This window comes from Corvus cornix, chromosome 2, assembly GCF_000738735.6.
Source record: "Corvus cornix cornix isolate S_Up_H32 chromosome 2, ASM73873v5, whole genome shotgun sequence".
In the NCBI taxonomy this organism is placed as follows: Eukaryota; Metazoa; Chordata; class Aves; order Passeriformes; family Corvidae; genus Corvus; species Corvus cornix.
Window position 1 is genome coordinate 135,505,922 of NC_046333.1, and position 15,355 is coordinate 135,521,276.

Genomic DNA, 15,355 nt, shown 5'->3' on the forward strand with positions numbered 1-15,355 from the left:
GTCACATATAATTATTTAATGGTTTATATGTATATCTATGTATATCTCTACCTCAGTTATATTTTTTCCTTCAAACTTTGGGAAGCGTCTACACTCTTAGTTTAGATCAAATTACTACTATTAATATTGATTTGATGCCTCTATAAGGTAGATAATATACTACTACTGTAAATTTTGTTGGTGGGACTTAATGATGTTGATTTCAGGGTTCATCCAAAATGGATCCCACAGGACAACCAGCCAGCTCTGCATCCTGCAACTCCAGAGTTCAGGGTTACTGCTTTAGGTGGCTTCTTACTGATTTTGTTGTTTGGCAGATCCAGACATGCTGGACTTGCTGTGTGTTCAAAGCAGGCAAATGTGCTGCTTTCAGAATTCCAGTACTGGTAGAATTGCTGTCAGGAATGTGGAATTAAACACTTTAACAGTTCAGGAGATGAAAGAATCCCTGTGTATGTTGACAGCCTGTAGTGCTGCTTGCCGAGTAAGAATGTATGGGTTAACACCCCCCCATAGGTTAAGTCCTGGAGAAAAGCAGATATATATCTTCTGTACACTAGGTGTGGTAGAGAAGTATTTTGTGCAGGTAAGCACTCTACTCAAGGACTGTTTAATAGTGTTTGCAGGTGGAAGGAATTAGTTACCTTTGTCAGAGTTTGTGTTAGTATCACATAATTAAAACACTACCTCAGTTTGTTCCTTCCCCTGGAACAATTCATTGATTCACCTATTTTAGCTGCTCATTTATAATGATCTAGTGTTATGTATTTACAGAGGTCATTATCATATGTATGCTGAGTGTTTGCAGTGCTGGATATTTAAAATTAACTAAAATTTCTAGTCTTCTACTTCATTCATGGGAAGAATGTTCTTGTGACTGTTTCTTGTGATCTTGCTTCTCAGAAATACTTTGTATTCTAGAATTTCACTTAATATGTATTTAACTCTAAATACATAACATGAAAATTTAATTAGTTTACCAATTCGTATCTGCTTTTGAGAGGTTTTTAAATTTTTACAAATCAAGAACACAAAGCAATATCCAGAGTATTCTGGAGACCAAGTTAAAAGTAAGAAAAAAGCATCTAGCATTGAGTTGGAAGCTGTAGTTTTAGAAAACATCTGGAGGCAGAATAACTCACCTCTGGCAAAAGAGGGAGAGAGGGAGGTTTTGCTTTCTCCCTCTCGTGCTCATTCCCCTTCTCCTGCCACTTAAGCAAGTGCCAGAATCCTGTGGGTGATTGCCTGGTAGGTGGGTGCCACTCCCTAGAGCTGCAGAAGCCCATCTTGGGGCAGTAACGTTTCTCACTGCACCAGTGAGGTGCCTGGCCTGGCATCCAGCATCAGAGCTAGTGCAGGGAAGGAAGGTGGAGGGCTAGTGCAGGCATGGTGCTGGGGTATTAAAAAAAATAATAAAAAGAAAGAATGCCCTAGGGTATATCACCATGTCCCGCAGCCATAGGGAGGAGGAGGAGAGAAGATCCAGCAGGCAGGAACTGTGCAGCAAGATTGATTGATTTATTTTACAAACTCTTTTATAGACTTTTTTCTTCATAGTCGAATTGGACAAAGGACCAGCCACCCCTTGGGGTGATTGACTAAAATCCTAAAACATCCATTGTCAAAATATTTTTCTACTATGCTATAAACAAGACTTTTCAAGGCTGCAGGTGTTTGGTTTTTACATAACTCTGCTACCTCTTCTGTGAGAGAGAAAAGTCTCTCACGGACTTAGAAAATAGCAAGAAAATCCTTGCTAGCAGCATTTTTGTATCCACACTGGGGAGCAAGCGAAATCCCACCAGATTTTGGGGGTTGCACTGTGAATTGCTGTCTGCTTTAGGCCGAAACAATTAGATCTTCCATTTTGTTTTAAGACACCATTTTTTAATTTTAGGATAGAATAGAAAGTTCATTTGTCAGGGACCTGCAGTGATCATCAACTGCCTGACAAATTCAGGGCTGACAAAATGTTAAAGTAAGTTTTTAAGCGCGTAGTCCAAAAGCCTCTAAATCAGTGACAGGTTTGGGGCACTCCTCACCTCTCTGGGAAGCCTATTGCAGTTTTTGATCACCCTCTCAGTAAAGCAGGGATTCCTAGTGTTCTGCCGCACCTCTCCTGACACAGCTTTGAACTATTCCTGCACCTCCTGTCAGCCGACACCTGGAGGATGAGATCAGCATCTCCCCTTTCCCTCCTCAGGAAGCAGTGGAGTGCGATGATGTTTTTCCTCAGCCTCTTTTTATCCCGAAGTACACAAAGCCAAAATCCTCAGCCGCAGCCCCAAAATAAGAATGTCAGAAGTGGGATTCGAACCCACGCCTCCAGGGGAGACTGCGACCTGAACGCAGCGCCTTAGACCGCTCGGCCATCCTGACACACGTGGGGGCGCTGTCACTGCCCCGTCATTGTCTATTTGTAGATATTTTTAGTGATGCAATATTGTTTTCCTGTACACAGTGGGTGTTAAAAAACATTCCAAATGAAAACGTATTTTGTGTTGACTCTCTGGTAACCGTAATAACTGATGTTTATTTATACACGTAGCTGTTCAATTCCGTGAGTGAGTGTTAGTGTGTTGAGACAGAAGCAGGTACTGTTGCACATATATTACATATGCCATGAAGCAGACATTTGAAGCTGTACAGAAATTAATAAAAATGTGATATGCAGTATGTTTCACAACGACATTGCTTAAGGCTGATTTGTTTCCTGTAATGTCTATGAAAATCCCCCTGAGATATGTACAAGTTATTCATGGTAAGAGTTCTCTGATATTTAAAAGGGGGCTGTGACATTGAAACAAATTGCATGTCTTCTTGCTGCGGGATTTTTTCAAAAGAATTCATGTGCTTGAAAACTGAATCTAGGAACCTCTAAATATACAAATTTGGTCAGCATTTGGGAGTGAAAGTCGTATGAAAGGAAAGAGTTGTTCTTGTTTGGAAGCATCAGGTTAAAGTACAGTGTCTCTGTTTGGAATGTAAACTTAATAGAAAAAAAAAATTTGAAATGACACAACCAGACTATCAGAAATGGCAAATGAATCTCTGGCCCCAAAATATTCCTTAGAACCTTAAGAAGCAATATTTTCCAATGAAAAAAAAGGCTACAGTCCCTAGGAGATTGGCCAAGAATTAGTACTGGTTTTATCTGATACTGGTATTGGAGGAAAATTGTTGCTTCAGTATGGAGAAACCAATTATTCTGGCTCCAGTTTGTCAATGTCTGTCTTGCACTGGGGAGCCAAAAGTGCTGGGCCCGGTACTTTGGTGTCTCATGGGTGCTGAGCTGAGGGAAATAATGACTTGTCTTGACCTACTGGCCATGTCCTTCCTTGGAGACACACAAGAATTGACTGGACAAGGCTCTCTTTTCCTGACTTCAGAGCCAAATCTATCTTCAAAGCTGACTTTGCTTTGAGCAAGACTTTTGAGCAGGTAAGTGCTAAAGGTCCCCTCAAACCTAAACTCTTTTGATTCTACAACTGTGTGCCATAATTTTGAACAATTTTATGTAAGAACACTTGTGAATTGAGAGTATTAATGCTATATTTTGGATATGGTGTAACGCACCCTAAACCTTTACGCTTTTATCCTTGTACTCATTCCAGGACAACAAGCAGTCTTGTCTGAGGCCTAACAGAAAGAAAAGACTAGCCTGTGTAACCAATATTCCTGCAACATACTGGAAATGTTACGCTTCTTGTTATGTTGGGAGTCAGAAGTCACACTGTAATGCACTTCAGCAGTCTTGGTTGACTTACTGGAAGGTGCAATTTTCTCATATTTAGAATTAGTAATATATTTAAATTCTATAGAAACAGGGTCTTGGAAAGGTCACAAACCATGTTTATATATGCCGAAATAAGAGTCTTAGCCAAAGTGGTGCTGTTTGTTTGATTGGTTGGTTGGTTTTTTCTAAACAATAGCTGGTGGACTGAACAGAAGTAGACTTATTCCAGCTTTGGTATATAGCAAGATGGGCAGAGTCCAATAAGCAGAAATACAGATGGCAGAAGTTTGACCATCAAAGTCTACTCATGGTGTAGTAACTCCAGAATGAACAGCAGTTGCAGCCTACTCTCTTTCTGCTGTCAGCACATAGCTGTCTGGGTCTTCAGCCAGCAGCTCCACAACCTTGTGTTCCCTACTTCCATACACATTGATGATGTAAAGCTGACTGAATATGTCATGAATTGCTGGGAAATTCACTCAATAGGTCTTAATTTAAATCAAGTCTGTCATAAAGATAATGGTACCCATTGGCTTCCAGACTGGCAGATCACACAGAAAAGCATAACTAAGTGCATACCAAACATACAATGACCTTGGTGAAGAATCTGCTCAAGCCTACTCTTAACAGTGGGCCTTTTTTGGCCCAGGACTTCGTTAACTACAGATCTAATGCTCAGGGTGTTCCCTAAAAATCTGCAGATCTGGATGAATTGCTGGTCAAAATGTAGTGGTACTTGGTATGCAGTTGCCGTACGGACTGAATTGAGCTCTAGTAAGTGAACTGAAAACCTCCATAAAAATGTCATATTTAAAAAGAGATATGTATGCCCAAACACTTTGGCACAGACTTACGTAGCTGCCTGTCCATCACACTTGAGGCAGAAGGTTGTACTGTTGCAGGATGTTGATGGGCTCCAGCAGATATGTTCCTTATCCATTAAAAAGAAAGTCCCTGGTTTGTAAAGTGCATTGGTATTATCTGTCAAAGGGATTTGCTCTACAGGTTCCTGAGTACATGTTCTGATGATAGCAGGTGAAGAACAAACTCTTTGGCAAAGGTACCATTGTTGATAGTCTCTCATATTTGCTTTATGTGGTGCCTAACCTAATCAGTGGTTTACACTGCTGTCAGTGTACAGCACCAGTTGATGTATTTAAATGCTGGATCCAGTATCTCCAGTACTCGAGATAAAAGGCATCACGACATCCCTTGACATGAAAGGCCTCTCTCCTACCTTTGCTATCCCTCCTGTTACTCGGTAGCCCTTCCTTGGACATTTTGGGTTTCTGTCCTGCTTTAAGTAAAGCTTCTCAAAAAGTGAGAGCATCTTTTGTGCTGTTCTTTCTTTGAATAGAATTGCTTTCTTCCTTATATTTCAGGGTTCTCCCTGGGGCCCTGAAAGGAATACTTACTAATTCAAAAAGAATGACTTTATCCAGTGGGATCAATGCACCTCCTTCCAAAGAGAAAGTGGAGCATGTTATATGGGTGATAGTGACATTAAATCTGGTTAAATAGAGACTTGACTTCAAATAATGATGTCTTTTCAATATTCTTATAACTTCACATTTTGCCCCTAGTTCTGCAAAAGCAAATGTGCTTGACTTTACAGATATCTCTAATCCTGTTGTCAGGCCTTTTTTGGTTGCACAAAGAGAAATATAAAGAGTTGCATAGACTCAAAACATTGCCAAGAATGTGGGAAGCTCTATGCTCTCTTCCTGCCCCCTGTAACCTTTAGGGACCAGACTCACTCATTTATATTCAAAATATATTTACTTCAGCAGCAGAAACAGATTGTAAGCTGGAAACAAGACTGCTCTGCATGAGGACCGTGTTGTCTCAGATGCCAGCTGTCTTTGCAGCAGAACTTTAGGTCATGTTGTGGTCACAGGCAGGAATAGTAAGAGAGGCTTTTTCCTGGGCATATTCCCTCTCTTCCAGTGGGATTTGGAGATCTGAGGGACACAGCTAAGAAAAAAAGTAATCATCTTGCTCTATTCAATGTATGTTGAGAATCATCTTACTCAGTTTAATGGGTCTTCCTTATTAGATAACTCATCCTCAAAACACCTTATAAGCAAGAATTTTCATAAACCTCCTTTGAATTAAGTACATGCCTTTAAATTCCCCAATAATATCTTCCTTTTGAAGATATAAAGCAGATTAAATGTGTGGAACCCTGTGGTGTTTGTAGGAGATCAGGAATACTTGAGAAGGCTGGCATAGTATGTCTGCACTGTCTGTGATAGTAACAGAAAATGCCTCAGGAGCATATGTTACCAGCATGATCCAGGAGAGATAAAGCATCTGTGTGTGTGGCAGGGGAGGGAAGGTTCCTTCTATCCCCTTGATATGGATGCCGAGTTTCAGCTCTTCTTTCCTCACAAATCACTATTTCATCAGGAGCATGAGTACCAGCTGGAGAACTCATTGCTGTGTGATTGCTACCTGTTGAGTTGGAATAACTTTTTTTTCTTAATACTTTTAATTCCAAGTGAAATTGAGGAGTTCCTCAAAACAGAAAGATAGAACTGCCTTTGTGTCTTTATGTTTCATGTCTGCTGTTCACAAAAGTCATGGGTGTGGGCTTTTGTTCCTGCTTAAGGTAAGGCATTAAATCTGTGAACGTAGTCAGTGGATTTCTTGACTGTTTTCACTAGAATGCATTGAGGTGAAGAGCTGAGCTCAGTTCTGTTCCCAGCCTGTCCTCTTCCTGTCCAGTAACCATCAACCCCCATGGATGGAAGTAGTTACACTTGTGATTGTCAGTACAAGGTGTGGATGGGGGGTTGTGTTTAACATGGCTGCAGTAAAAGGTAACTTGACAGCTGATGCTGGGGCAGAACTTGACCTGCAAAATCCTAATTACTAATTGATGAGTAAGCATCTAACCTGACTTTCAGCTTCCAGCTCAAGTGTTCAGCAATGAAAAATATCCTTGTGCTTGTTAGGAAAAGTGAAAAAAGAAAAGAACCTGTAAGTCATTGGAGATGTGATAAGCATGGAAACTCATAGGGACAGAATAACTATATTTTATTGTTAATGGTGACTTTATTTTTATATAGCAAGTTACTCAAATATTTGAAGCACAACTGCACATTTATACTCTATTAAAGTTCTGTCCTTATTTATAAAGGCAATAGCAAACAAACTATTGAACTGGAAGGTAGCTTGTCAATTATTTATGTTAAATTAATCAGATGATGTTGTGTTTCCCAGACTCTCAAGTGGAAAAACCAGTGACAAAAGCAGTTTATCATATAACCTGTGATGGAGGCCCTGTGTCCTCTCTTGTCCATTTCCAGGAAGGCTGAGACATGGTAGAGAAGTTTTAGCTTAAACAGGGCTAAATAGGTATTGGCTGGTAGACCGGGCTGTGGAGAGCTGGATGTAGCTAACAGAGGATTTAGTGAAGGGGGAGCTCAAGAAGGGCTTGCCTCGTGCTAGCTAGAAAAAGGAGAACCATGTGGGATTATCTAGAGTGTTGGAGGGGATTGTCTCTTCCAGATATTTTGCAGGGTATAAACAAGCTTTGAATAAAGGACAGTACCTGACAGTGGCTTGGCTTCTATTTCCATGTCATAAAGCCACTTCCTACATACTAAAATTCTATGGAAACAGTAAATCCCAGGCCTGTTGGTACTGGATATTAGTTGTGCTTGACACCTGCTTTTGAACACTGCAGCCTTTCTCTCCTCCCCAGGTGGAATGTGTGGGATCTGCAGCCACTTGCTCTCTGGTACACAGGTGAATGCTGTTTCTGAGGTGTAGAGGACAGAGGGAACAAATCTCCAGCTGATTTTATATGGGCCTATTTGCAATAAGAAGAAGAGTTCAACCAGTGAGTTCAGCACTGCTAATTGTCCCACAGTAAAGATAATGAGAAATAACAATGATGTATATATTATGTAATATGAACACTAAAATATTTAATAACGATTAGTGTATTATAAAATGTAGAAGGTTTCTTAAGAGTGTTGTATATTTGGAAAGTGAGTTTTGTTAGTGCAGTTGTCAATACTACAGTCTTGTGACTGTATTATGCAGTATGTAAAAGAAATAAGCAATACATTAAGTGCAAGATAGTTCACCCTTCACTGTGTACAGAAAACAGTAACACAGCAGCTGCCAAATATAAGCCATCCCTTAGACGTCCCTCTTTTTCTAAAAGCATGATATTTACATGTTTACTTTTCTTATCCCAAAGAGACATAGTATCTTTTTTCTTTCCCTCAGAAGGCTTTCTATTTGCATGATTAGTATATTTCTTGCATACTGTGAAGAGGAATATCTGCTTCACTCTGGTACCCAGGCTGACTGCCCATCAACTGCTTTCCAAACTAACATAAGAACTGTTTATGTTTGCAACAAAAAGAAATCATGCTGGTTTTGAGTGTGGGTTTCTTGTTGACATTTTAGAAACTGTTTCAGGCTCTTCTTAATATTTAGACAAACAAATATGCTTGCTTTTTTGTGGTGCCACTGTTGACATTTCCTAAGGGAATTGCTGAAGATGTTAACAACTTCCCAGCACAGGCATGCTGTAATGGAATAGTTCTTTGCTTGTGGCCCTGACACAAATTCCTTTTAACTGATGTTTTTGCTGAAAGTAATGTGATTGTGATAACTTATGTGAGTCAGGGTAAATGTGAATCAGTCCTGGCTATTTTGGGGAGCATAAATGTCTGCTAAACTCCTTAGTGTTTTGCTTCTTGCAGATATAACAGGCAGAAGGTACCAATTTATTGTGTGCCTCAGAGCCTCTGTGCTGCACAAACATCTGCAGTGCAGAGCAGGAAGAAGGTCCATGAGGAGCATCAGTAATTGGTGAAGCCTAAAGGCCAGGAAAGCTTGTAACTCTGCCTGCAGAAATTGGTCAGTTTGGGGCTTGGCTAATTTTGGAGCCAGTAGCCATGAAAAACAACCACATAGTGGAATCTGGCCTTGTAAGTGTAGCGTGTGCCCCAAGGGCACTGTAGGTTAGACACAGACTGATGTGTGTGAGTTGAACCTGTGTGCTGCCACAACTTTAATATCTGGTCAGTACAAACAGGGTATAATTGCGTTAGCAATTAACCCAGGGCTATCCACTTAGAGAATTTATATAAACTTTTATGGGTGAAGATTTTGAAGACTTTTTAAGCAGGTTGGGTTTTGTTCTGGAATCCCTGATTAAAGGTCTGAAGCTCTTATATGCAACCAGCCTGTTTAGCCTGTGTCTGTATTAAAAATGCCTACATTGTTACTACAAGAATCAGTTGTAGCTTATAATCTTTTATCAAGGCTGTATCTTTTGCTGACTGGTCACCATGTATTGCAGCTATGGAACAGATCTTCCTCAAAACCCATTGCTGTTTTAAAATCTTTTCAACTGAAAAGCATTTCTGTTCCTGGGATTATCCTCAGCTGTTATATTCTCTGCATTTTCAGTGAAATTGTAGAGAAATTCGTTTGCAAGATAGTCATGCAGCAGCATTTTGGCCATGTTTGTTCCATTCCTGAGCCCTTCGGCTGAGGCTTCGAGAGAGGCAGTCTTTGTTGGTCTGTGGCTGTTCCCCTGCCTTGAAAAAGAACAAAACTGTCAGGAAGAAAGATATTCATCCTAAGGGTAGACTCCAGTTACATTAAACAGAATAGCAGCCACTTGGAGATGGGACTGGAAGGCAGCCAAAAGGACACTGTGAAATTTTTCAATAGTCTGTCCCTATCCCTGTCTTCCAGTGATCAACAGAGAATGTAATTTCAACCTTCAAACTATTCACTGCAACCAAAGGGAACTGAATGCTGCTCTGGCTCTATTTTAAAGAGCTTTGTAACCTAGATGAGGAGATACTCTTCTCTCAAATGTGCATGTTCTACTACTGCAGTAAATCATTGCAGGTATTACAACTTATTGATTTAAGTAAATTGTCCTTTTGGCTGTCTTGTATGTGTTTCATAAGGAAAAAATTGACCTTGACCAGTGGAAATAACACATTGTCAGTTAGTGTTTTTACTAAGGATTTCTCAGATGGTCCTTCCTGCTTTTATCATTAGCTGGAGGCGGTCGGCCCAGAATTGCCAGGTGAACTCATGTTTTGAGGCTTTAGTGTTGTGACGAGATCAAATGGCTTTCCTTGTAATGCCTGAAAAACAGTTTAATTGTATGCTGTACCTTCTTCATGAAAATCTCTCAGATTTATGTATGTAAAGGCAGATGGCCTGTGGCTTCTAGCAATATTACAGCCTCACAAAATTCCAGCAAGTTCAGGCATATATTTGCAGTATCATTTTTCCCGTATCATTTTTCCCCTCCTTGTGAGCGATCTCTGTACCCTCATGCCACTGTACGGGAGGTGCAACCCATTGAGCCTGGTGGGTCCTCTCAGCTAAAGTAAGGTCAGAAATGGGTCTGCTGCCACTTGGTTTCAGGCACTACTCTTCCCTTCCAAGTGGAATCTCTGTATATGTCTCCCAAGGAAGAGGAGAAGCTGAGGCCTTTTAATTTAAAACATTGCATTTTAGTGAAAGCAGTGATATGGCAATGTAAGAAAAATAAGAAGTTGCAATATGTAGGTAAAAATCTCATTCCTACTGTCAGATATTTGGGAACTTTTAAAAATTATGTGTATTCTAATAGTTGTGCGGTGCAGTGTTTCTGTTTTCTTTCCTCCTAGAATATACAGCTGTATTTGTATGCCTTTTAAAAAACCCAACACCTTGCCCCTTTTTTCTACACATAATGGTAGTGAAATAGTTGCTTCAGTAGATAGGAAAGCAAAGAGGTGAGAGGTGTCCTCTGTGAGTATGCTGTGGATGTAAAGAAGAAATGACATTTGGCTTCAGAAAGATGATCTGTAGGATTCAGGAACTGAAAATCATAGGTACAATAGGTATACACTCTCAGCTTCCCACAGAGTAACCTGCTCTGTTTTGCAAGTAGGTGTCAAAGAACAGGGTAGGTAAATGTTCTGCCCAAAGCCCAGGCTGTGGGAGAGAGCCACAAAATATGGCACTTATTATGAGATATATGGGGTGTTACACAAATGTGGAGTGCTATCTAAGGTACCCAATGACCACAGCTGGTAATTATGAAGAGCAGTAGTTACCACGGTGAGTAGTACATCAGCTTCAACAGAAACTACTTGGTGTATTCAAGAGTAAAATAATGTCCTTCAGTTTTTTCATTAATGTAGGAAGGGCAGCTTTCTGCCATGCAGAAACCTGGATTTACAACGTGTTCACAGCTAATGTGCTCTTCAGGATGGGTAGTTTTACCCAATGCATTTTTTTAAATGTTTGGCAGACAGGGGAGAAAGCTGTCTAATATCCACCTTTAAATTCGGTATTTAGTAAACATTCTGAATCTAGTGCCTGGCTCAGATTTCTGTCTCTCACTGTGCTTGTGCAGTCTTTTGCTTTTAAAGACCATGATCTATGAGGTGAAAATAATGACAGATGTTTTCTGTAATGTGGATGGCATGGCTTGCTATCATGGGAATCCTGGACTTAAAATGGACACTGCTGTTATCCATGTCCATCCCAGGGGTTCTTCAGCCAAAGAGGGCTTTGTTCAGCCAGAGCTGCATCTTGCACCTCAGTGCCACACAGACCTGCAGATGCTGATTACTGTCTAAACTGTTTGTCGTGAAATGGCCATAAAATTTTCTATTATTATTCTTTTCTGAACACAACTAGTTCATTATAAGTACTCTGCTTGCTTTTTTATTTTTCTCACTGTGCACATCACAGTAAATAAATGAGGGCTGAGAAGAAGACTGAATAAATAAAGAAAGGAGACAGAAAGGTGAAAGGAGTGGAGAGTGAATGAAAATTAGGAACAGAGGAGTTACATATGTATAAATATTTTGATGGCTCTAGAAAAATGAATAGACTCAGGATTATTAATTAAGGAAAGACATAGCATATCAGAAATTGCAATTTTTAAAATATGAGGAAAACATTCCAGGTGTCTTGCATCATAGTAATAAGTTTTAGGTTTTTTCTAACTATTTGAGTTTAAAAAATAAAATTGAAGCAAAAATAGAAAAAGAAAAACTGAATAGTGGACCACAGAAAGAAGAAGGTGATCAGAAAAGGAAGAAAAGCATACAGGGAAGAAAAGCAGAGAGGGAAGGCTGCCAAAATCAACTTTGCTCTAGTGCATTTTATGCTCTGAGTCATACTTAGGGCTCCAAACATTTAAAAGAATTTAAAAGGTGATTGTTTATTTCTATCGAAAATACATGTATTTTTTTAACACAAAAAGTTAATTAACCTATGGAGCTGATGTCACAGAGACAAAATTTCCAGGGAATTAAAAAAGGCCTTCATATTACTCAGTGGTAATGAAGCACTTAGGATTTTGTGAAGACAGTATGTTGTTTTTTCTGAGGATTACCAGAAAAATCCTTATTGCTCAGGGAATGAAACTTCTGGCTGACAACAGTGTGGAAGAAGCTGTCCTTGGGTTTTGCTCATGGGTGCTAGAAGCTTGTCAATAATAGGACCCCTGTTCTCACAGTGGTTTTCTACCCTGGTTTTTGTGGTGGTTTAGTTCTTGTTCTGAGATGGGCTAAATCACACAACTCATGCTAGAAAAAAGTGGCCAGAAGTGATACACCATTCTAAAAACACTGTGATCTGCCAAGGTTACTTCTGAAGTCATGGCCAAGCAAAAAGGAGACTGCAGACATCATAGTTACAGCCCACCACTCCATCTACTTCCCATTTCTGCAGTGAAGGAAAAGCTTGTTAGATGAAGGTCTAATGAGTCACATCATCTGCCTTTCATCTGTCATAATAATGGACCACAACCAAAACAAAATAATTCATTCTTCAGTGTGAGGTGTTTAAGTACAACTGATTAAAAATTTACTCACAAGATGAAGCATGTATTGCTATTTTTGCCCCTTTAGTTTTGTTTTAGTTTTTCTTGGGTCATAAAGAGGGTGTGCCTTTTTATTTCAGCATAGAACTACTTCATCTAATAGAAGAGTTTTTGGTTTTTTTCCTGATTATTTTTGTTTTGTTGTTAAACAAATTTTTGCTTCATTGTGCTGATGAGAGTTGAGGTGTTCAGTGCTGAAGTGTTGTTTTATTACTGCTTCCTGCATAGCCATCTCCATCATCTGTTTGCTCTTAAACTTGCCAATTCTTTTTAATATGTTGCTTTTACGTGTCACCATGAGGTGGAGTGGGATTGTTCCAGATTTCCTTGATTTCTTTCATTAAAATTACTGACTTTTAAACTCTCTTTTAGAATTTAATAATAGCCACTTTTGATATAGTAACAAAAAAAGAAAGCCTAGACTTTTAAGAATATTCCCAAGAGGCTATAAAACAGACCATCAGATTACTGTTCACTTGAAATGATCATAGTGATAGAGAGATGAAAAGAAATTTGCATAACTTTTCAAACAGGAAAAGAGAAAGGACAAGATTGATATCATTATATCAAATGTGATGCCAAAGAGTTTTGCATTTATTTTCTTACAGTTCTTTCTGTCCTGCTGGGTTAGTGGAAGACAATAAGCCATGCTGGACTCACTTCTTCCTCTAGGTTCTGATTTTCATCTGGAGAAAGGATACTTGAATTGATCTGGTTATTTCATGGTTGCATGATTACTTCAGAGTATGATTTACAGCCAGGAGCCATAATGGCACTAAATTTAAGCAGTCAGAAAAATACTGGATTAAATTTAAAGATAATGTCACATTGGAAGAGCTAATTCCTGATGCACTATGAAGTCTTTGATTCACTTTGTTAAAAAAAAAGTAACTCAGAATAAAAGGAGAAAGAAACCATTACATCTTCCCCTGTGAGCAAGCCAGCAGAGAGTTTTCACAGCCTTCCTCCCATTTTATGTCTGGACTTAAAATAGTCACATAAAAATGTAGAAGTAATCAAGTATTCCATATTCAATATTAAATTCATATGTCTGATTTTTTTCTGATGAACATATATGTTTAGTAGTCTTCTTTCCATGTATCTTTAGTAGTGTAGAGTAATTCCCTGGAAGGTGCAGGAAAGAACATGAAAACTGACAAAGTGAAGAGAATTCAAAGAAGGAATATGAAGAAGATGGATTTACAAGTTACAGAGGTAATTTTGGTCCCTGAGAATATGGTAACAGTTCCCAGTGGCTATACCCCAAGGATACCAAAAATATCTTTATTCCCGTTTCTTGTCCCTACTCTCCCTTCACATGCATCACCCAGTGAGTTAACAGTGGGCTTTCTGGCCATGAGATTAGACCCTCCTCTATAAGTTATATAAGCTTAATGCTAAGTCCCAGCTCTGAATAGTTTTGGGTAACACAGGAGAAGGAAGTCCATTCTCTGTGTTGGTGAAAGTTCATTTAAATATTGTTTATAATAGGAATAACTTCAGAAAAAAAGAGCCTCATTCCCAGAGGAAATTACTGCAGCATCTAGTTTGATAATGGAACTTTTAATTTTCCTGCATTGGATGTCATCTTACAAAATTGCCAAGAATTTTTCTGCTGATGTTAGCAGAAGCAAGTTCAATGCCTGGATGATTTCTTTGTTAATTGATGTTAGTGCTTGGAATTATCTCCTTATTGTAGCTTGACTTCATTCTTTCTCTTTTGTTTTTTATCACAATTTATGGTAGCAAAAAGGCTTAGAAAGGTTTATTAAACCTGTCTCTCTGACACTTTAAAACTGTTAGCCGTGTTCCATCTTTATAATGATTGCTTAAATACCCCTTTCTGTCATACTTATTTTCTAACACTTCCTTTCTGGATGGACCAATAAAATAGTTCTAAGGGAATGTACAAACATATTAGGGGAAGGTTTTTTTCTCCTCAGTATCTCAAAGAAGCCAGCCCCACTTCTGGAGCAGGAACACTATGATAATATATCGCAGGCTTGTTATATCAATTACTGTACAATATATCATAAGCTGCTAAGGTCTTGTTTTACAAAAGCACTACCAGTTGTAATGGCACATTGAGGATATTTAATAGCACTCATGCAGAACCCACTTCGTCACCGCTTTACAGTATGTGAGATAACAGTTCAATAAATATTCTGGGCCAGCTTAGATAAACTGAACATTAAATATGAAATTTAAAATACTTCCTTGGTTTCTTGCCACAAGTATTGGACACATACTATTCATTTGCAACTCCTGCATGATTAGGATTTGAGTTTTGTTACTTAGACAAATATTGTGTTGCAACATTAATTGCGAGCCGACTTCAAATTATTTTAGTATAATTACTACATTTGCAGAGTCAGGTTTTAAAGCAAAAAACACATGTGACCATTTATTGCTCATGGAACAGGATTAGAATAATTATTAGAATCACTGGAATATGGTACAAACTTAGCATTCTGACTTCAAAAGGAATTGCATGTTTAGGCAATTCTACATGTTCTTAAAGCCAAGCTAAGCTGATTCCACATGACAGTGGTTTTAATGAGGCTCAATAAACAGTACGGTCTGTAACCTCAGGCCAACTGCTAAGCAGAAGCCAAGAGCAGTGCTACAGCTTTAGTGAACCCATTACTGTGAAAGATGCTGGATCCTGGAGCAGCCTGAGTCACTCATTGCACAAGAGATGAAGCTCCAATAAATAAAAATGAATATCTAAGGTGACGGGTGAC

At 39.0% G+C, this 15,355-nt stretch overlaps 1 protein-coding gene and 1 non-coding gene across 6 annotated transcripts in view; one reads left to right on the forward strand and one right to left on the reverse strand.

The window, feature by feature from the left end:
• OXR1 (oxidation resistance 1) overlaps nt 1-15,355 on the forward strand; it is a 276,024-nt gene that overhangs the window by 56,868 nt on the left and 203,801 nt on the right. The window lies entirely within an intron of this gene.
• TRNAL-CAG lies at nt 2,297-2,379 on the reverse strand. The gene has a single exon. It is a non-coding gene; the product is annotated as a tRNA-Leu (tRNA).